The sequence below is a fragment of the Equus przewalskii genome, chromosome 1 (genome assembly GCF_037783145.1).
Source record: "Equus przewalskii isolate Varuska chromosome 1, EquPr2, whole genome shotgun sequence".
Lineage (NCBI taxonomy): Eukaryota > Metazoa > Chordata > Mammalia > Perissodactyla > Equidae > Equus > Equus przewalskii.
In genome coordinates this window covers 89,400,001-89,422,483 of record NC_091831.1, presented here as the reverse complement: position 1 = coordinate 89,422,483, position 22,483 = coordinate 89,400,001, and the positions used below count along the sequence as shown (strand labels likewise).

The 22,483-nt window shown below is 47.4% G+C and overlaps 1 long non-coding RNA gene across 1 annotated transcript; it reads right to left on the bottom strand.

Moving 5' to 3' along the window:
• Positions 1–6,788: 6,788 nt before the first annotated feature.
• Positions 6,789–7,977, bottom strand: LOC139075427 (uncharacterized). Its single transcript, XR_011525885.1, has 2 exons — positions 7,590–7,977; positions 6,789–7,160 (listed from the first exon to the last, which is right to left on the bottom strand). It is a non-coding gene; the product is annotated as an uncharacterized lncRNA (long non-coding RNA).
• Between the last annotated feature and the right edge of the window lie 14,506 nt (positions 7,978–22,483).

The window sequence follows — 22,483 nt, the reverse complement described above, 5'->3', positions numbered from 1 at the left end:
GGGACACATGGGCAGCAGCAATATTGAACTGAGAATGACTAAGCATTTTTAAACTGATGAACGACTACTTCATAGAGACAATAAGCTCAGTGGATCACAAGCACAACAAAAACCAAATTCCACTTCTGCAGTGAGTATAATAAAATCACAAAAAAGAGAGGAATGGAAAGACAAAGAAAAAACTGAAAGCAGTCAGGAGGGGGCAAAAAAAGGAAGGAGAGGAGGAAATAAGGAAAGAGAGAAAGAACAAATTCAACTGATATCTCATTTTTCAACAGCAAAAATGGAAGCCGGATCACAGTGGGAAAAATAGCTTTAATGGGCTGAAACAATGCAATGACAAACCCAAGAACTGTAAACAAAACAAAAATATCTTTTGGAAAAAACTAGAAAATAAAAACATTTCTAGAAAACAAAAACTGAAATTTATCATTAACGTATGGTGGGGGAGCAGAATTTGCTACCCCAAAATGTGTATTTTTGGCTTGATTATTTTTAAGAACTAAAGACCAAGAAGATCCTTTGAGTTTCCCCCTAACTTCCTAAAGGAATTTAAGATAGAAGGCCTGTTCCAGGAAGGAGCTCTCACCATAGATAACTATAGTGTAATATGTCTTAGGTGTGGTAGACAGGGAGGAGCCCAGCAAGGCCCATTTGATCAAAACCCTCCTCATGTCCCACACTCTCTGCCAAACATGGCAAACATTTGTTGACCAAACATTCGCTTTTCCTTCTCTTAGTGAATTGCCTCCCTCCCCTTTGAAGTCTCAAACCACTACCCTCAAAACCCTCTTTTGTCTTTAGCTGAAGTTTTTAAGGTATTTAAGGTGGTGGCTCCAGCCATTTTGGGGAATTACTCAGTTTTCCTGGGCTTCTCCCATGTATACATGTTCTTAACTTTCTTTGATTTTCTCCTGTTATTCTTTCTCATGTCAATTTAGTTCTTAGACCTGCCAGAAGAACCAAGAAGGAAGAGGAAAATTTCTTGCTCCCCTAAAATATCAAACTAAAGGATAAGAGTGAAGGATTTTTTTTGAGAGAAAGGGAGAAAAATCCCAGGATGGAGAAGTAAGAACAACTTAAGAACAGCAAAATTAATAAATATGTGGGTAGCTCCAAATAAATAATCTATAAAACAAAGATAATATGTGATAGGCTTCAAATATATATTTTCATATATTACATTTATAGTTTTATAGTTACATGATAATTTAAGTACACAACAATAATAATCTAGAAGTCAGAAAGAGGTAAATGGGATTCTTGCACTCTGGGAAGAAGGTATAAATACTAATTAATGTTAGACCTTGATAAAGTAGGGTAGACACTAAGATAATAGGAAAAATATTTACTCCTCTGAGAAGAGAGAGCACAGAAGAACGACAAGGGAGTATTACTAGAGATGTGGTGGAGGAGCAGGAGCAGGAGGAGGAAGAGATTGGGGGAGGGAATCCAGGAGAGAAGGGGTGTCTGGAAATCCAGAGGAAAGTGTTTCAAGAAGGAGGGAGTGTTCAATTGTATAATCTGTGTCAAATACTGCTGAAAGGTTGAGTGAGATGAGAGCAAAAACTTAACCTTGAATTTAGCAAAATGGAAATCATTGGTGACCTGGAAAAAGCCATTTCAGTGAAGTGGTGTGGAGAAAACTGGGATAGATGGTTCAGGAGAGAACCTGAGGAGAGGCAGCTTGAATGGAGCAGAGAAACAGAATGGGAAATGGAGAGGAATCTGGGGCCAAAGGAGGTCTGCCTGTTTAACACACATTAGTGCATGTTTGTACATGGATGTTGGCAAGGAATCATCCCAGATATAGGACTACAGCACTCTGAGATGCAGCCTGAAAGGACTTACCAGCCCAATTTTACTCAAAGTTACCACTTTAGGTCAAGATGGTGGCGTAGGCAGACTCTGAACTCATCTCCTCCCATGGACACAACAAATCTACAACTACCCTTGGAAAAATTACCCTGAGAGAGAACTGAAAACTGGATAAAAAGAACCCCCACAAAAAGGGACAGGGCTGACTGAGGTGGAAGAGGCAGAAATTCCTTTCTGGAGAGAAAAAGACCACCTTCTAGCAGAGATGCTTCATGGCCAGCTGGGAACAACCTTAAGCCTAGCCTCCCCAGGCACCTGCAGCAAGAGCAACATGATCAGAATGGCTCATATAGCCCACAAGGGACACTCCTGGAACATTTGGAACTGGTGATGAGAGGGAAGCAAACTGCTGGACCTCATAAGGCGTCTCTTATATAAGCCCACCTCTCCAAGATCAGGAGATGTAGCTGACATACCTGATACATAGATATAAGCACAGAGAAAGAGGCAAATGAGGAGATAAAGGAATATATTCCAAGTAAGGAAACACGATAAAACCCCATAAAAAGAACTAAATGAAACAGAAATAAACTATCTACATGACAAAGAGTTCAAACAAAGAGTCATAAGGATGCTCATTGATCTTGGGAGAAGAACTCAGTGAGAACATCAACAAAGAATTATAAAATATAAAAAAGAATCAATCAGAAATGAAGAATACAATACCACAAATGAAACCTTCACTAGAGGGCCTCAATAGCAGAGTAGATACAGGAGAATGGATCAGCAAGCTGGATGAAGGACTAGAGGAAATCACACAAGCTGAACAGATAAAAGAAAAAAAATTTAAAAAGAGTGAGGGCAGTCTAAGGGACCTCTGGGACAACATCTAGCATACTAATATCTGTGTTATAGGTGTCCCAGGAGGAGAAGAGAGACAAAGGGGCAGAGAATCTATGTGAAGAAATCATAGCTGAAAACTTTCCTAACCTAAGGAAGGAAACAGACATCCAAGTACAGGAAGCACAGAGAGCACCAACTAAGAGAAACCCAAGGAGGCCCACACCAAGACACATTATAATTGAAAGGTCAAGAATTAAAGATGAGAGAGAATCCTAAAAGCCACAAGAGAAGGGCAACAAGTTACATACAGAGGAAACCCCATAATGCTATCTGCTGACTTCTCAGCAGAAACATTACAGGCTAGAAGGGAGTGGCACGATATATTTAAAGTGCTGAAAGGAAAAAAACCTACAGCCAAGAATATTCTACCCAGCAAGCTTATCACTCAGAATGGAAGGAGAGATAGTTTCCCAGACAAGCAAAAACTAAAGGACTTTATCACCAAGAAACTAGCTTTACAAGAAATGCTAAAGGGACTTGCTTAAGTGGAAAAGATAAGACCACAAATAGGAATAAGAAAATTATTTTTTTAAAAAACAATAAAATCACTGGTAAAGGCAAATATACAATAAATGTAGCAGCTAATATGAAGGTCAAAAGACAAAAGTATTAAAATTATTTATTTCCATGATAAGAGAGTAATGGATACACATGCAGAAAAAAAGAGGTTAGATATGATATCAAAAACAGAAAATGTGGGATGAGGGGAGTAAAAGAGTAGAGCTTTTAGGGCCAGCCCAGTAGTGCAGTGGTTAAGTTCACATGTTCTGCTTCAGTGGCCTGGGGTTTGCCAGTTCAGATCCCAGGTGTGGACCCATGCACCGCTTGTCAAGCCATGTTGTGGCAGGCATCCCACATATAAAGTAGAGGAAGACAGGCATGGATGTTAGCTCAGGGCCAGTCTTCCTCAGAAAAAGAAAGGAGTATTGGCAGCAGATGTTAGCTCAGGGCTCATCTTCCTCACACACACACACACAAGAGTAGAGCTTTCAGCAAGAGGTCAAACTAAAGAGACCAGCAACTCAATATTGATTATGATACATGTAGGCTATAATATATGAACCTCGTGATAATGACAAACCAGAAACCTATAATACACAAATAATTAATAGAAAGGAACCCAAACATAATACTAAAGAAAGCCATCAAACTATAAGGGAAGAGGCCAAGAGAAGAAAGGAACTGAGAAGAATTACTAAAACACCCAGACAAAAAGCAACGAAATGGCAATAAGTACATTCTTATCAATAGCTACTTTAAATGTCAATGGACTAAATGCTCCAATCGAAAGGCATAGGGTGGCTGATTGGATAAAAAAAAAAGTCAGTGGATACAGAGGAAATTATTAATAAATGCTATTTTGTATCAAGAAAGAAAACGTACCAGCTCTAAGAGAGAACACTAACATCTTCCCCGTTAGCTCTTTCAAGAACGCGCTTACGATAAAAGCAGTGCCCATGCCCACAAGTTCCTTTAGCTCATTATCAGAGCACTGCACACTATTTGTTGACCTTCACTGGAATAATGGCTGCAGTGGACTTGCCGGGATGAGTTCTCTTACATATGAAGGGGGATCAGAATAAAAAGTCTTAGTTGCAAAATGATATATTCTCCTGTTAAGAAAATAGATTCTTCATCATAGTAAATGTGGTAGCCACAAGAACATACCAGCTGCAGGGAGCAGAACTGACCAATGGCCCCAGCTGCTGCTCTGAAATCCATCACTTCTTTGTGCTGAGGCCACGCCTCCCACAAGCTCTTCTCAGCCCATTACTGAGCTCAGCAGGGATAGCTTGGCTGCCCTCTTCCTGAAAGATGTGAGCTGCAGGATTCCTTTATTGGTTGACTTTGGTTCAAGGTTGTCCCCCCTTGCCAAACTTTCCTTTCCTCAATTCAGACCTCCATCACAGTCTGACAGCCCTGCCAGCTTCTCTAACTTCCACCACAATTTCTCTCTGAAATATTTCCCCGCCAAAATCCTTGTCATCTCTTGGAGGATCCAGGTTAACATTGTAAGCAAAACAAGAAAATACTCAGTTTTCAAAAAATTTTTGCATCTATAATAACATCTATTCCTTATAAATATCCAATACATTACACAAAAGGGAAATTGTAACCCCCACAGTTTGAAGAAACGAGTTAAGTGATTTAGCCAAGGTCAATTACCTTATTTTTTTTCAGTAGTTTCTCCATTTCCTAGTCTTCCATGATTAGTGTTCAGAAAAGAACTTTGAGTCTGCTTTCCCTTTTGATTATTATTTCCCTACTATGAACAAAAATAACACCTATAATTTACTAAGCAGGGACTGTGTAAGCGCTTTGCATATATTCAATTTTTCATTTAATCCTCACAACAACTCAGGGAGGTAGATACATCCCCCTTTACATATATGTGAGGCAATAGCTCCAAGAAATTAAGTGACTGCTCAAGGTCACTCACCTACTAAGCAGAAGGCCTAGGACCAGCCCCTGACTCTAAATCTAGTGCCATTAGCACTTATCATAACACGTCATATCTGTCAGCATTTTACTAAGCACATCTACATTCATTAGGAAGTGGGATGGGCACCCACCAGCAACTCCCCCTGCAGAGGTCTGGAGATGACAAGAGCCAGGGAAAGGAGCAGGTGGTGATAGGAGGTGACAAGGTACAGGCAAAGGTGAAGATGACTAACCTTCTCCCAACTGCTCCATCTCAGGTTGCAGAAGAGTTGCTCATGGCCACCTGTACTCCAAGGGGCCTTATTTCAAAGAAAGTATGGGGGGAAGTAAGTTTTTATTTAAGAGGTTGCAGCAATTATTTTTGCAAATAATTCTCACAAAAATGTTAGGAGATGGGACCCAGCTCCCTCCCACCTGCCAGCCATGGAATGGGGAAGAAAGTATTAGACACTCAAGGTTCTCCACGATCCAATCTTTAGCCTCCTCTCCAGCTTCATCTCCCCTCATACTCTGTTTTACTTGATGCTTAAATACAACAGCATCCTTACCGTGCTGTCACATATCACTGTACATTCAGTCACGTAGTTCACTGTCTAGTTCACCCTTCCTTCCCTTCCCTTGGTGAAATCTTACTCATTTCTCCACATCTCAGTTCAGCCACCATACGCTTCAGGAAGTCTTGCTCAACAACCAAATTGAGAACCCCTAGAGGACGCCTCCTCTGTGTTCCCCTATCCTACCCTCAGTGCTTACCTCGCCTCAACATTTCCCTTACTACGTGAGATTATCTCACACTAGAGATACAAACAACATTATCTCCTTAAAACCTCACTCATACCACGTCACTCTGGCCCATAAAGTGCTTTAAGAGGCATCCTATGGAAGGTAAGAGAAGATACAGGCCCCGTGCTCTGGTCTTTAAGGCCCTAAATGGCCTGGTCCCTGACCTTCTCTCCAAACTCCTCCTTTGTCCTTGCTTACTGTCATGCCACTGTCTGTTTTCAGATCCATCACCCTGCCAAACCCTCTCATGCCTTAAGATTTATTTCCTCAGCTCTTAGCACAGTTGTTCCTTTTTATTCTCCAGGGCTTTGCTTGAAAGTTGCCTTCTTACAGGCACCTTCCATCTCCACCTCTAGAACTGTCATCCTTTCCCATTGTTCCCTATTTCTTTTCTTCACTGCAACCACAGAATTTTATAATTAAGATATTTATGTACTTATTCATTTATTGTTTTCTTGTTATTTAAATCTCCAATTTAGTGGAAAACACACCCTCAACTCTTCATGCTACTGGAAAGCACAATCCAGGCTTTTTAATCTGTATCCTTCCAGGGTGTTTGGTGCACTGTTACATCCTCAAATGTGCCAAGTAGATGAATGAGCAAGCAAAGTTCAGGAATGACATAAAAAGAGAGGGAATTACAAAATAGCAGAGATTTAAAGAAATTAAATATTAGTGTTGGTTTCCATAATGACTTGCATTGAGGGAACTCTGAGTGCTTTAAAAATATTAATTTACACTCTGTTCACAGGAAGAACTCATTATCTCTAACTTACAAGCAAAGAAAGTCAGCCAAATGAAGCGACTTTTCCAAAAGGAATGTAATGTGTTAAATAGGGAGCTTGGTCTAAACTCTGAATAGCTTTATTTTATACCCTGTCTTGTTCCCAAAGTATTTCAGATGGCTTTGAAAGACACAGGCAGTTACACAATTTAGAGTGTTCACAAAAACAAAACAAGCCAGTTGCTCAGGAGAAGCACGACTATTCCTAGTACAAGGTCTGAAAGAAACTTCTTTCTTGGGTCCACACAAAAAGCAGCAAACCACATCCTCAATCACATCCTCCAGGCAATGAAGCAGTGGGGCTCACGGGGTTGTTTGCGGCACTCCTCAGTGTGGGCCGATGGAGCGGGGCCAAGGCTCAGATCCACAGAGCAATTCTCCAAGGAACCAGATCAAGACAGCCCAGGTGTGCAATTCTCTGATGGCCTGTCTTAATCCAAAAAGAACATCTGGAGATTCTGGAGGAATCATTTAACAGCACACTCTTCATACGCTGGGCTCTGTGAATTTTACTTTTCACCCAAAAACTTCTAATAAGTACTACGTAACAGTGAAATTGAAAGTGACAAGCATCTGGAGCACGGTCAATGTTGTGTAACAATGAAGAGTTCCATCTGATTTATCAGTCAGATGACCTGGGGAAGGGTATATTAGCTAAGGTGTAGGTTAAGCTGTTCTAACAAAGAGACCCCAAAATACAGTGACCTAGATAAAACCACACTAACATTTTGGGGAAAAACACTGGGAACTTTTGGTCCTGTTGCCTGTGTTAACTAGGCCAAGAGGCCCACGGTGGGTAAGGAGGTCCTGTGGACCCACTGAGTGGGGCCTCAGAGAAGGGGCTTAGGGGGTCACTTACTGGGCTTCTGCGTTTCCTGTCTATAGTGCAGGAATTAGAGCTGTCCACTGTGATGTTTCCTCCTTTTAATACTATGGCTGGGGCTGTTCTTCTATGAGGCATGACCAAAGTGTAGATCCCTCAGCTGGAAGTTCTCCACTGTGAGGATTCCAGCAGCCCGACCAGATGGAGGGGATGGAGGGAAAGGTGGCTTTGAAAACGCAATTTCCACCTACCCGGGTCCCAGTATTTCCATTTTAGCCACTGAACTTTTATCAGCCAGGGAGCTTTTGCTGGGTTTCAAGCTGCCTCAGGAGTGCTCAGGAGCTGGCCTCAGGCGCCATTAATTCAACCCGCTTTAGCCCGGCAGCATGGCATGGGGCCACAGGCCGCATGACCGGAGCGTGGAGGACGCTGCGAGGAAGGGAGGGGCGTGAAGGAGCGCAGAGCGTGGGGGACGTGGTGAGGGGCGTGAGGGGAGGGGCTTGGGGGAACGCCCAGCGTGATGTGTGGTGACGGGCGTGATGGAGGAAAGGGTTGCCACACGGGTGCTCTCCTAAGCGCTATAAGCAGCAGTGACTGCGACTCCTTTCAGCCCTCAGGCCATGGAGCAGCGGCCCTGTCACTGCAATTTGCTCTTGCCCTGAATCTTTGGGGCGGGGCCTTCAGCCTGCGTGAGGCGTGAAGGGGGCGTTTCTGACACCACAGGTGTCCGAGTCTTATGGCAGGCACAGCTGTCACGCTCAGACTTCTTAGACTTGGTCTCAGGCTCGGCTGCTGTCTCTATGGGGTGGCTGTGGACTTTTCAAGTGGAGCAGACTCACTTTGGGGGGTTGGAGCTGGGGTGGGGTGAGCACAGCTCAGCAGGCAGGGATGAGAGTCAGGCAGGGATGAGAGGCAGGGTGGGGGATGGGGTGGAGGGTTCTGTGGCCATATGGGGGGTCCTGGATTGACCATATGCAATTGAGAGGCTTCTGTTACCTGTTATCAGATGCATAGGACTAAACTACAATGATAGCAGATGCTTGGAGGTCCCAGAGAAAATTGACAATAGAAACCTCACTGTAGGAGGGGCAGGCTAGGGTCATCCTTCTGTATAGAATTATCAGGGACCCTTGGGTTGTGTTTCTGGACCATCTGTCCTTCTACCTCGTAGTGAACACAGGGAATGTGTAGAGATAAGAGACAGAGGCTGCACCTGCCGATCCGTGTTCTCTAAGTCTGTTCCATTCTGCAGAATGGTCAGCATGGCTTCATTCAAATAACATACTTATTACTTATGTGTATTGAGTGTTTGATACAAAGGAGGTGCTTTGCAAATTAGCTCATTGGATCTGTCAACATTTGTAAAAGGTTGTTAAACCATTTCACAAAGGAGAAAGGTAAGGCTCCTATAGGGGAAATGTTTACACATAATCACAGTTACATGTCACAGGCAATTGATATTTCCTGCTATGTGATGAGTTTGTGATTTACTTTAAATTGGTGAGGAGAGTCTAGTTATGTACTCTTAAGTTGACAACCAATAAACTATATTAAATGTGCCAGTCTGTAAATGAGATTTACCATATTTCTGGGAACTGTCCAGTTTATTTCACATTGCACATCATGTGATATTCCTTTATAATGAAGCTAGTATGTATTAAGGCTGTGTACAGACTGTATATACGTTTGTGGTTATGCATGAATAACACATGCCAGATCAGCACAGGGAAGCATTTGGCTAGAACCCCAGAGGACTTGAGCTTTCTATACCTACAGCCTCCTTTCCCCAGCTCTATCATGTCAACTTTCTGCCCCTGGACTCTGGTAGAGATGTCCCTATCTGAAGCAGAATGTCCACAATGTTTTAGGAATCAGCGACCTTCATGGATGTGGTTGTGGACTTCACCCAGGAAGAATAGGCCTTGGTGGGTGCATCCCGGCAAAAGCTGTACAGAGACGTGATGCTGGAGAACATCAGTCATCTTCTCTCTGTTGTTGAGTCTGTCAATAAGGACTTATTTACTCAACAAGTATCCAGAGAAGTTTCCACATATCATGCTCACCTCTCAGCTCTCATTTTTATTCTTTCATAACACAACTACGAGAAGGTAATTCTGTTTATTTATTGATTTAGTAACATGTAATTTGTCCCTTCACTAGAATATAGTCGTCTTGACCACAATTTCATGTCTTTGTTGCTGCTCTATTGCCAGCACCCAGAACAGTGCTGAAAACTCAATGCATTTTTTAAAATAACTAAACAATGATTAAACAATTCCTAAGTAATTATTCTGTTCTAAGCAGCAATCCCAGAGTTTGAGACCACAGTAGAAAAAACACCAGGCAACATAAACTTAGGTTATTCTGGATTAACTAGAAACATTTAATTCCTCCCTTGTTGAAAACACTGGGAATCTTTACTCTGTGAGCTTGCTCGTGCACGTCCACAATGAGTTCCTCAATTCTTTGGGCTTGGTGTCACCGTGTTCCTCCTGCTGTGCTCAAGGACTTACAAGGTTTTCTTCAATGCTCACTTAGTTGTTTATTGAGATCCTGTCCTTCACTTGAGGAATATGTACTGTTCCTAAAACACAGTTCAAAATTCAAGTGGCTTTTTCCCATGAACAGGGTGGCAGCTCTGCAAATAAGACACAATTTCCCATTGGAGCAAGGAGAGGAGTTGTGGAGGGAAGAAAGGGGATTCCCACAAGGCCTGAGGCTGGGTAAGCTCCAGGCATGTGTGTTCACTGTGAGGAGAAGCCTAGTCAGTGAGGGATCAGGACCTTGGTAATGCCAACTGCAGATTTCCTTAAGTCAATGGTCTTTTCAGGAAAGTATGAGAATCCAGTGGGGAAAAATTCTCAATGTTGTCATTATTCCTAGCATTTATCAATGTCTTTTATTTATAGTTTATGTCCTCTTTGGGTTGAAAGTTTCATATTGTGAACTTTGCCCTCATCCCTTCCCCTTGATGATTTCTTCTCTCATAACCTTACGAAAATCCATCGTAATTTTCTCTTCAATCTTGAAAACATTTCGTAATTGACAGTGCCCTAAAACATGTTTCTACACACTAGTGCATTGCTCCATTTCACATTCTTGCCCTGTGTAAGGGTCAATATTTGCCTTGCATACTGTACAACATTTTGGTTCCCTAATGCCTCTTGAGAAATTTATTTTTTAATTTGCTTTAGGCAGGAGAAGTAACCTTTAAAACCAAGAAATGGTACCTATACCAGATATCTGCAGGAAGGATCCATCTAACTGCACAGTGATGATAAGTTTCTTGGGTTGAACCCTGGTCCCCTACATTAGAGGCCTGGGAATGGGATGATTATTAGCAAAGCACAGTAACGGGACTATAATTTGAGTTGGGAGTAAGTGCCATCCCAGCAGAAAGTTTTGCATAATTTTAATTTAGGAAAGATATTGACCTGAGCTCAGAGCTATAACCTGAGTTCTTATAAAAGGACAATTGTATAAACATAGCTCAAATACCTAGTCTGTGAAACACAATGAAGTTACAAAATTAACCAACTGTACAGTTGAGGTGTTATAAAGAAGAAATCTCTGGGCTGGTCCAGTGGCACAACAGTTAAGTTCACACATTCTGCTTCAGTGGCCCAGGGTTTGCCAGTTTGGATCCCAGGTGTAGACATGGGACCACTTGGCAGGCCATTCTGTGGCAGACATCCCACATATAAAGTAGAGGAAGATGGGCACAGATGTTAGCTCAGGGCCAGTCTTCCTTAGCAAAAAGAGGAGGATTGGCAGCAGATATTAGCTCAGGGCTAATCTTCCTCAAAAAAAAGAAAGAAAAGAAATCTTAATGCATGCAAGAGAGTAACACACCGTGCGTATGTAACTTACATGGGAAAGGTTTTTAACCAGGAACTATGACTGACTGATTAGCCTAGAATTCATACATAGAGAAAAGAACGAATGAATGTCTGTGGGCAGTCTTTTAAATGCCTCTTAGCTCCTCGAATAAGCAAAAATCTCACACTGGGGAAGAACCCATTGCATAGAACTAGTGTGAGATGCTTTCACTCACAGGTTCACAGTGACTTAACATATGTGAAGTCACATGGGCCCAGGAGGCCCACCTCCATAAGCTGTTGGACCAACTGAGGCAGCAGAGCCATGAGGAAACACTGAAGTTTCACCTGGAAAATACCCAAGATATTCTCCAGAACATGAAACACTGGTAGGCAGACCAGATTCAAAAAGACAGAAGGGGATGGCCTGAAATCCATAATTAAGGTCAGATGAAGCCAGCTTAGGAACCCAGGGGTGTGCCCAGGAAGTTCAAGATGAAAATCTTGCCTCTAACTTCGGAGAATGTTGTGGACTTTGCTGCTCTGCTCCCAGGCAGCTCAGAAGGTTCCAGGGAGAATTTTGATCTGAATAGCTTATGGAGGGAGGTTTCAAGACCATGTAATTTAAACAAGTGCAGTCAAAGTGATGGCTGTAAGTCAAGAAAGCAGGGCTCCTGGAGTGGTGAGAGTCACTAGGACAGATGGAAGAGATGGGGGGTGGGGAGGGTGTGGGTGCACCAACGATGCACTCCTCGGGGCCCCAAGATGCCAGATGTCTGGGAAGCAGCTGCCACCATGGCCTTTACTACTGCAGCCACCGCCAGTGCCATTTCCCCAACCACCAAGAACACCACCGCAGTAGGCTGGACAGGGAAGTAAGAAGTAGGTTCTAAGTTCACCACTGTGGTCTCAAATCTGGACCTGGGCATGTTGGGATTGGGTCTGATAGGAGTGGTGGGGCAAGAGGAATTACCCTGAGGCAGGGGCATGAAGATCTCTGAGCTCCTCTCCAAGCGTCATTTGTGGCATTTGCATCTGTTGAGCTGAGGTGGATGCCTGCCCCAGAGGTGACCAGAGGCAGCCCAGTCCACATGCCACACCACAGGGGGCCCCACCCCACCCAATGCTCCCCAGGAGACTGTGGGACACCACCCCCGCTGCTGGTGCCCTTGCACTGGCTGCTGCCAAGTTCATCATCCTCCCTTGGGAGCCCGGCCTGGGCTGGGAGGGGCCTGAATGTGGAGGGGCTGAGACACAGTTTGGGCACACTAGCTGCCTGGCAGCCTCCTGCTCCAACCAGGCTGATGACAACTGCCAGGGTACTTTCAGGTCTCAGGGCCCTTTTCCCCATCCTAGACCCCCAGCAGAGTCTCATCCCAGGAAGCTGGAATGGCCGGCCTCCTTCAGACAAAGCAGGCTCCCCCATAGGATACGCGTCTCCCTGTGCCCTTCCACAGTGCACCCAGGGAGATGGTCAGGAGAGGGCCTGCCTTGGCCCTTAGTCATGGATTTCTCTCAAGAGTAGAGCTCTGGGCAGCAGGAGGGCATGGCTTCTGTGACTACAGAGTGAAGGGAGGTGCCTGCCCATGGAAGGGCAGGCCTGCCCATTTCCCCACTATTTCCGCAGGGGGAATGGCATGCCTAGTGTGGCCACTCTCCTTTGGCTAGCGTTCCTGAACCCTGTTGACTTGTCAAACATTTACTGCTCCCTGTGTTGAAAAATTCCTTCCTGATGGGAGGCCTTGTTCTGTCAAACAATAAAGGAGGCCCCGGATGATCAGCACGCAGGATGGATAGCCTTGCCCTGCCCCATGCTCCCTGATGGGCAAAGAGGGGCAGAAAGCCATTTTCAAAGGATGGGAGTGGGACCTGAGCAGAAGGGGAGAAAGAGATGTGAGACACAGTTGTAGAAGTTGGGAATCCCAGTTCCCCTGCAGTTGCACCTGGCCACCACCAGTTGGCTCCCCGACACTTTCAGTGCCACAAGGACCTGCCCCCTCAGCAAGCCCGAGGGCCTTTCTGAGTCCAGTCACTTTTGCTGTGCAGGCATAGATAGAAAGAAGGGTTTTCCCTCCATGGAGAGGGGCTTCCAGAGTGCGAACAGTCAATAGGACCCATGGGATTTGTCAGTCGGTTGGGGAGGGGCGGGTGCACCCACCATCCTCTCTTCATTTCCCTGAGATCCTAGATCTGGTGAGAGTCACTTGAGGTTTCTGTGAGATTAGTGGAGTTCTTACTGTCTTGTAGGGGATCTTGTTGAGGTAAGGGTTGGCCTCTGTGATATCAGGTCACGGTGAGGTCAGAGGGGGGTCTCTATAATGTCACTGGAGGTTTCTTAGAGGTCATGGGAGTTCTTTCTGTGTTCAGGGAGTTCTCTGTGAAGTCAGGAGACATCATTTTGAGGGCACGGGGTGTCACTATGAGGTCAGTGGAGGTCTCTGGGTGATCAGAGAAGTTTCTGTGTGGTCAGGGGGAGTGTCTAAAGTGTCAGGGGATGTCTCTGTTAGGTCAGCTGAGGTCTCTATCTGTCAGTGAAGTCATTAGGGGCCCCTAGGAGGTCAGAGGTGGTCTCTGTGAGGTCACAGTGTTACCAAAATCAAAGTGGGTTGAATCCTTGCGAGTTAAGTTGGCATGAGCTATTTGGGGACATAAATCTTGCCTCGTTTGTTTGTCATCCAGCCCTTGACTATTGGGGACCACTGATAATGCTGTGTAGTAGCTTCCCTCACTTCATCTGTAGTAAGTTCAGAGAAGGTGTCAGTTCACACAAGGGCAGCGTGGGAATTATGGTAACTAGAGAACCTCTCCTGATGGAGCAGCCATTTTTGCAGCTGCAGCTGCCATGTTATGTCCTTTTGTGGAATCTGATTCCTCATTTTGATGGGCTTTACCATGGATCCCAGCTACTTTCTTGGGGACCTGTACCACTTCTAGCAGCTTAAGCATCTCCGGTCCATGTCCATGGTTCACTCTGGGGACCTCTGTGGCTGGAGCTCACTTCTGGGCAAGCATGGCTTAAAGACACATTGTAATCAAGGAGAAGGGCAGCAGGGTTTAAGATATGACAGGATTTTAAAGAAATTTGAGGGGAAACTAGCATCATATCTTGATAGTGCAGTGTTGCATTTTGGGATAGCTGGAGGCGTCCTCAGTAACTGGTAGACTAAACAATTGATGTAGGGGTCCAAACCCTCATAGGTAGGCCCATAGCCAATTTTTTGGCTTTCTTGATTAACAGGCAGGTGGCAGCTACAGCTCTCCAGCATGGGGACTATCCTTTCACCACGGTGTCTAGCTTACCCCATTCAAAAGGGTCTATTTATGGTGCCTGTAGTTTATCAGAGAGGCTAATACTCATGTATACAATGTTAAGAATCCAAAGAAGGAAAAACCCAGTCATCCCTTTAGACACCTTATACCCCTTACTGGCTAAGAAGTTGAACACACTTAAGTCAATTCTGACTCTACCAGGGGACAAAATCAGATCTGACAGGATTACCATTCACCTTGAACACAACTCAGATGCCAACTGTAAGTTCAGGTTGTCAGCTGTGCTCCTGACCAACCAGCAAGAAGAGCACACCTTCCCAGAAAACCCTCCTTGGGTTTGAATGCTCTGATAGGCTCACAAACTCAGGAAACGTTTCACATATTAAGAGCAGGATGGAAGAGGTGCATAGAGCAAAACATGTGTGGCAGGGAGGAGGAGCTCCCAGAGCCTCTCTGGGTGTACCACTCTCCCCGAACCTCCACGTGTTCAACAATGCAAAAGCTGTCTGAAGCCCATCCTTTTGGGGTTGAATGGAGACTTCATCACCCAGGCATAGTCGATTCAAACATTGGCTATGGGCAATTCAAGAAGAACTTCAGCAAATCTCCCCCACCCCCACAGCTCAAAACCACCACAGGGGTGGGGTGGAGGAGGGGATGGGCGTGAAACTTCTCACCTGCAAATCACACAATTGGTTTCCACGTCACCCAGCCTCCACCCCTAGGGCTTCTCCAACACTCACCTCGTAAACAGCAGTTCAGGTAGCTTTGAAAGGGGCTTATTAGGAATAACACCAGACAAACCACTTCACCTTTCTGGCTCTGGACTTATTTCAGGAACTGAGCACTGAAGTAATTCTCGTAACCAAAGATGCCCCATTTGGCTCTCATATGGGCAATTACAGGAGTTTTAGGCGCTGTGTGCCAGAAACGAAGGGAAGACATTTACTATTATGGCCCTAGGAGCACACAGCATTGAGAGCACTAAGGTCTCGAGCAAATCTAGATTCTCCTGTTCTGAAAACCTACTGATTCCGGGAAGGCTTCCTTTTTATGGCTTCTGGCTTCAAGGCGTATACATTTTACCGGGGGCCAGCCACCTACCTGCTTCCATTTTACCTTTCCTGGCGTGGCACCGGCTGCTCACTCCACCTGTCCTTGGGCCCATAATTCCGAGTTAGCCCTGCTTGAAACGTGTAGGGGAATCTCTTGCTTCTCGGGGGCTGCTTCATCCTGTAAGAGGGCCATCAGCTCACCTCCCCCACCTTTTGGCCCTTGGATCTCGATTTTCTCTTGTTCCCGGCCTGTGGAGGCCCCTAACTTACATAGCATGTCCCTCGCTAGAAGAGGGTGGGGACTGGGGCATTCTGGTACACACAGTGAGGAGGAATCCCTCAGCAGTTTTGACCCTGTTTCACAGATCCAGGGCTCCAAAAATCTTTTGGTCTCTCCCTTTCCTGAGACCCCCTTCAGTTCACACTTTCCTTCAGAAAGCCTTCTCTTTTGGGCATTCAACACTAAGAACATGGCTCCACTGGAGAGCAAAGATTCAGCCTGCTCCCCTCCTTCCTGCCAAGGTCACCCGGGCTGGGCCTCCTGGAGCCAACCGGGGGTGAGGGTCCCTCAGCCCCACCACATCTCGTCTGTAGTCAAGGGAAACTGCCACGGCTCGGTCTTCTTTGATCCCTTCCCTCCCTGGGGACGGTTCGCACAATCTTGCCACCAACGCCCTTCCTGTTGGCGGTCTGCACACCGATTAGCCCCCGACATTTTTGGTGGCCTCCTGGCCCCTCGGTGGGGGCCGGGGTTACTCACCCATGGCATATGCCTCCTCTCCCTCAGGTTACCTTGAGGAGACTGGCAGGCCACAGCGAGCAGGGCGGCCTGCCTTTTCATCTTCTTGCCTCTTTTTCATCCTCAGCTTCAACCTGGTTATGGAGCACCCTCCATGCAGCCACTTGTAGCTGTGCGGGACTGGCAGCAGGACCAGTGGCCAACTTTTGGAGTTTCCCACAGGTGTCTGGAGCACTAGTGAGGTCTGAAATACAGATTCAGGATCACTGTGCTGCCCCGGGCCTCCAGGTCCCAATTTGTGTATCGCCTGAGGCAGTCCTGCGGCCTCTGGAACGAAGAGCGTGGAGGGCTGGGGGGGTTTCCTCAGGGCCCTATTGGACCTCTCTTAATTTAGGCCACATAATGGGTGGCTGGCTTACTCTTTTCATGGTTTTCGAAAGCAGACCCCAAAAGTATCCTCCCTTTCCTTGCTCCTCAAGATCATTGGCATTCCACCCTGGCTCAGTCTCTGGCACAGCCTGTCCACCAGGCCTGCGGATGTCTGATCCTGGGTCATCTTCCTTCCCTGCTTGTTCTCTGGCTTTGAATGGAACGGATGACTTTTCCTCAGGCATGAGGAGTGCAGTCAACAAGCTTGGAATATCTGCCCAGGTTGGATCACGGGTGCAGAAGATTCCCTTCGTCGGGCTTATGAACTCCTCTGGGTCAGCACTCAGTCCTTTCGTGTGTGCCTTCCAATAACACAGGTCAGAGGTGGAAAAGGGGACGTGCGCATCAATAAGCGTCCCCTCACCATCAGGCACCTGTCTCAGGGGCTGTATCCCAGGTGTGTCACTCGTTCCTAATGTGGCTGTACACTCTGGAAGGGGGGGAGGGTCTCTACCTGTGGCAGCGTCCAGTTCCCCGTAGGGGGATGGCAGAGGCGGGGAGAACAAGGGCTTTGGCCCTGTGCCGGCCTCTGGCTCAAGCCAGGGTGAGGTAGAGGGATGAGGTGGAGGTCCCCCATGGCTCCCCAGCTGGTCTAACGGTGGGGCCAGAGAAACTAGAGTACGTGAGCGAGGCGGACTCCGAGGTGGGCTTTTCTTAGTATTTGCACCCTCCCTCCAGATTCCACCAGCCCTGTTACAGTCTGCACACTGGGTTGCCCATCCGTCTCCGATGGACCTACTCCTGCTGCCCACGAACGTGCAACCTCCCTGGACACCTACCGTGCCGAAGTAGCATGCAGCTGGTTAGGATCCAGGGCGGAGCCTCGGGTGGAGAGGCAGTCACTACTTGTCTGGATAGGGTTGCTGAAGCCAGAGGTTCCAATCGGAGAGTGGTTTTCAGGAAAACTCCGAGTCCTCAATTGTCTGTGGCGACGTCTCTGGATGTTCCGGGCTGGGCACCTTTCTTTTATTCTATTTTTTGGACCCTTGCGTGGTGGATCCAAGGGGTGACTCTTTGTGATTTTAGGGAAGAGTGTGTGGTTAGGGACACCAAGCGCAGCCCTACCCAAATAGGATCTAGCAGATCTTGGGACAAACCACTTTTCCAAGTTGTGAGACAGCATGAGCACCCTTAAGGAGTCCCCAGGCTGTTGGTTTGGGGACGTGGGTCTTGCCACGTTGGTTTACCATCCAGCCCTTGACTACTGGGGAACACTGAAACCCTGTGTAGTGGCTTCCCTCCCTTGATCCGGGGTAAGTTCACAGAAGGTCTTGGTTCACACAGTGGTAGCATGGGAATTAATGGTAACTGGAAAAGATCTCCTGATGGAGCGGTCCTTTTCGCGGCTGCAGTTGCAGCCTGGTTCCAACGCATCCAGCAGGTGATTTTGGCGTGTCCGGCAGGTGGTTCAGGCGTGTCCAGCAGGTGGTTCAGGTCTGTCCGGGAGGTGGTTCTGGCGTGTCCGGCACGTGGTTCTGGCATATCTGGCAGGTGATTTTGGCATGTGAGTCAGGTGGTTCTGGTGTGTCCTGCAGGTGCTTCTGGCGCATTCTGGACCTGATTCTCACATCAGCGGTGGGTGGTTCCCGAGTGTCCAGATGATGGTTCCAACATGTCCAACAGTTGGCTCCAGCATGTCAGGCAGGTGGATCACACACGTGCGGCGGGTGGTTCTGGCGTTTGCCACAGATGGTTCTGGTGCATCCGGAAGGTGGTTTCGGCATGTCCGGCAGATGGTCCAGTCTTGTCCGGCAGGTGGATCAGTTGTGTGGGGCACCTGGTTCTGGTGTGTGCTGCGCCTGTTTCTGGTGTATCCAGCAGGTGGCTCCAGCGTGTCCGGCAGGTGGTTCCGTTCTGTGTGGCACATGGTTACGGGGTATCATGCAGGTGATTTCGCAGTGTCCTGTGGGTGGTCCAGGTGTGTCCAACACCTGGTTCTGGTGCGTCCGGCAGGTAGTTTCAGCGAATCAGGCATCTGGTTCTGGCGTATTCAACAGGTGGTCCCGGCATGTCTGGTAGGTGATTCTGGTGTGTGCAGCACATGGTCCTGGCGTATCCGGCAGGTGATTTCAATGTGTCTGGCCGGTGCTTCCAGCGTGTCCAGCACCTTGTTCTGGCATGTCTGGCAGGTGGTTCAGTCGTGTCCGCCACCTGGCCTTGGAGTGTGCTACACCTGCTTCCAGTGTATCCGGCAGGTGGTTCTCACAAGACTGGCAGGTGGTCCAGGCGTGTCCAGCAGGTGGTCCTGGCGTGTCAGGCACCTGGTTCTGGCCTGTGCTGGACCTGTTTCTGATGCATCCATCACATCGTTCTGGCATGTCTGGCACATGGTTCCGGCATATTCGGCAGGTAGCTTCAGCGTACCGGATGCCTGGTTCCGGCATATCTAACAGTTGGTTCCATGGTGTCTGGCAGGTGGTTCCTGTGTGTTTGGCATGTGGTTCCCATACGTCCTGAAGGTGGTTCCGGTGTGTCCGGCAGGTGGCTACCGTGTGTCCGGAGCCTGATTCTGTCGTGTGCCATTGGTGCTTTCAGAGTGTCCAGGTGTTGGTTCCGGCGTGTCTGGCAGTTGGTTCCCGCATGTCCGGTGGGTGATTCCGGCATGTCCAGAAGGTTGTTGCGGAATTTTCCACAAATTGGTTCTGGTGTATCCAGGATCTGGTTCTGGTGTATCCAGCAGGTGATTTTGGTGTGTCCGACAGGTTGTTCTGGTGTGTTAGGCTGGTGGTTTTGGCTTGTCTGGCAGGTGTTTGTGGTGTGTCCGGCACCTGATTCTGGTGTATTTGGCCGGTGGTCTCACTGTATGTGGCACCTTGTTCCGGCATATCCTACAGGTGGTTCTGAAGTGTGTGGCAGGTGGTTCCCATGTGTGTGGCATATGGTTCTGGTACATTTGGAAGATGGTTCCCGCCTGTCAGTTGAGTGCTTGTGGCATGGCCAGGAGTCGGTTCTGGCATGTCAGAGTGATGGTTCCAGTGTGTCCGGCAGGTGGTTCCAGGTGGTTCTGGCGTGTCCCATGGGTGCTTCTGGTGTGTCATTCTGCATGTCTGTGTGGTGGTTCTAGAGTGTCTGGCGGGTGGTTCCAGCATGTATGTCGGATTTTTCCAGCGTCCAAGTGGCCTGGTTCCAGCATATCCAGCAGGTGATTTTGGTGTGTCCGGCAGGTGGTTCTGGCGAGTCAAGCAGGTGGTTCTGGCATGTTTGGCAGGTGGTTCAGGAGTGTTCAGCAGGTGGTTCAGGTCTGTCTGGGAGGTGGTTCTGGCGTGTCTGGGACGTGGTTCTGGCATATCTGAGAGTTGGTTCTGGCATGCCTGGCATATGATTCCAGAGTGTCTATCAAGTGGTTCTGGCGTTTATGGCAGGTGATTTAGGCATGTGTGTCAAGTGGTTCTGGTGTGTCCTGCAGGTGCTTCTGGCACGTACTAGACCTTATTCTTGTGTTTCCACAGTTTCCAGATGATGGTTCCGAATTGTCCGACAGCTGGTTCCAGCATTTCAGGCAGGTGGGTCACACATGTCCGGCCTGTATCATTCAGCTGAGGCATGAATGATTGTCCTTCTACATGCTTAGGAGAAGAGAGACAATAGGATTTTAACCAACTGATCTTTAGAAGTTAATAAAGAACTCGCTTTCCACAGTGCTCTTACAGCGTACTGGCATCCTCTCCTACCACCCTTATGCACTAGTGGAGAAAGTGTTAGAAAGCACCTATTTCAGAAAGGCCAATTTTGCTCTCAGCCATATCCTACGTTGCTCTAGAGTTGGAAGGAACAAAACAATGCCTCCATCCCTCAAGGGGAGATGAGCCACAATCCGTCTTTCTTCCAGCTCATTAGGAAACTGAGAAAGAACTCGCTTTCCAAAGTGCTCTTAGAGCTTACCAGGAACATCTCATACAAAGGAAGCTGCAATGCTGTTTCTTTAGAGCCCTTAATTCATTGCTTGAGAATTTCTGCTTCTGGGACATTTGCATCTTGCCAGCCCAGCTCAGACGAAATGCCTGCATCTTGTCCTTAAGTAACAGGGCTGAGGCCCGAATATTGTGCTTCCACATGCTGAGGAGGAGAGAGACAATAGGCTTTTAACCAACCGCCCTTGTGCACTGGATGAGAGAGTGTCAGAAAGCACCCATGTCAGAAAGGCCCGTTTGCTCTCAGCCATGCCCTATGTTGCTCTAGAGGTGGAAGGCACAACGCACTGGCTCCATCCCTCAAGGGGAGACAAGCTGCAAACATTCTTGCTTCCAACTCTTTAGGAAACTGAGAAAGAACTCGCTTTCCACAGTGCTCTTACAGCACACTGGGAAACACTCATACAAAGGTTGCTGAGACGCCGTTTCTTCCCAGCCCATAACTCCCCGCTTTAGAACTTCTGCTTCTGCCACATTTTCATCTTGCCAACCCTGCTAAGACGAACTGCCTACATCTTCCCCTTAAGCAGCGGGGCCGTGTCCCGAATGATTGTGCTTCCACATGCTTAGGAGGAGAGAGACAATAGGCTTTTAACCAATCGCCCTTGTGCACTGGTGGAGTGTCAGAAAGCACCTATGTAAGAAAGGCCCCTTTGCTCTCAGCCATGCCCTACTTTGCTCTAGAAGTGGAAGGCATAAAGCACTGCCTCCATCCTTCAATTGGAAACAAGCCATAAACTGTCTTGCTTCCAGCTCCTTAGGAAGCTGAGAAAGAACTCGCTTTCCATAGTGCTCTTACAGCATACTAGGAACCTCTCATACAAAGACAGCTCAAACGCCATTTCTTCCCAGCCCTTAACTCGCCACTTTAGAACTTCTGCTTCTGCCACAATTCCACCTTGCCAACCCGGCTCAGACGAAATACCTACATCTTCCCCTTAAGCAACTGGGCCGAGGCCCAAATGATTGTGCTTCCACATGCTTAGGAGGAGAGAGACAAGAGGCTTTTTACCAACCACCATTGTGCACTGGTGGAGAGAGTGTCAGAAAGCACCTATGTCAGAAAGGCCCCTTTGCTCTCAGCCGTGCCCTCCATTGCTCTAGAGGTGGAAGGCACAAGGCACTGGCTCCACCCCTGAAGGGGAGACAAGCCACAGACCATCTTGCTTCCATCTCTTTAGGAAGCTGAGAAAGAACTCGCTTTCCACAGTGCTCTTACAGTGTCCTGGCAACATCTCATACAAAGGCAGCTGAAACGCCGTTTCTTTTCAGCCCTTAACTCGCCAATTTTGAACTTCTGCTTCTGCCACATTTCTACCTTGCCAATCCGGCTCATACGAAATGCCTACATCTTCCCCTTCAGCAATGGGGACGAGGCCCGGATGACTGTGCTTCCACATGCTCAGGAGGAGACAGACAATAGGCTTTTTACAAACCGCCATTGTGCACTGGTGGAGAGAGTGTCAGAAAGCACCTATGTCAGAAAGGCCCCGTTGCTCTCAGCCGTGCCTTCCATTGCTCTAGAGGTGGAACCACAAGGCACTGGCTCTGGCTCCACCCCTCAAGGGGAGACAAGCCACAAACCGTCTTGCTTCCAGCTCTTTAGGAAGCTGAGAAAGAACTCACCTGATGTATACAAAGGGACCATGGCCCTTAGATGCCGGAAAAACCAAGAGACATGCCGAAACCACCCGCCGCACACTCTCTA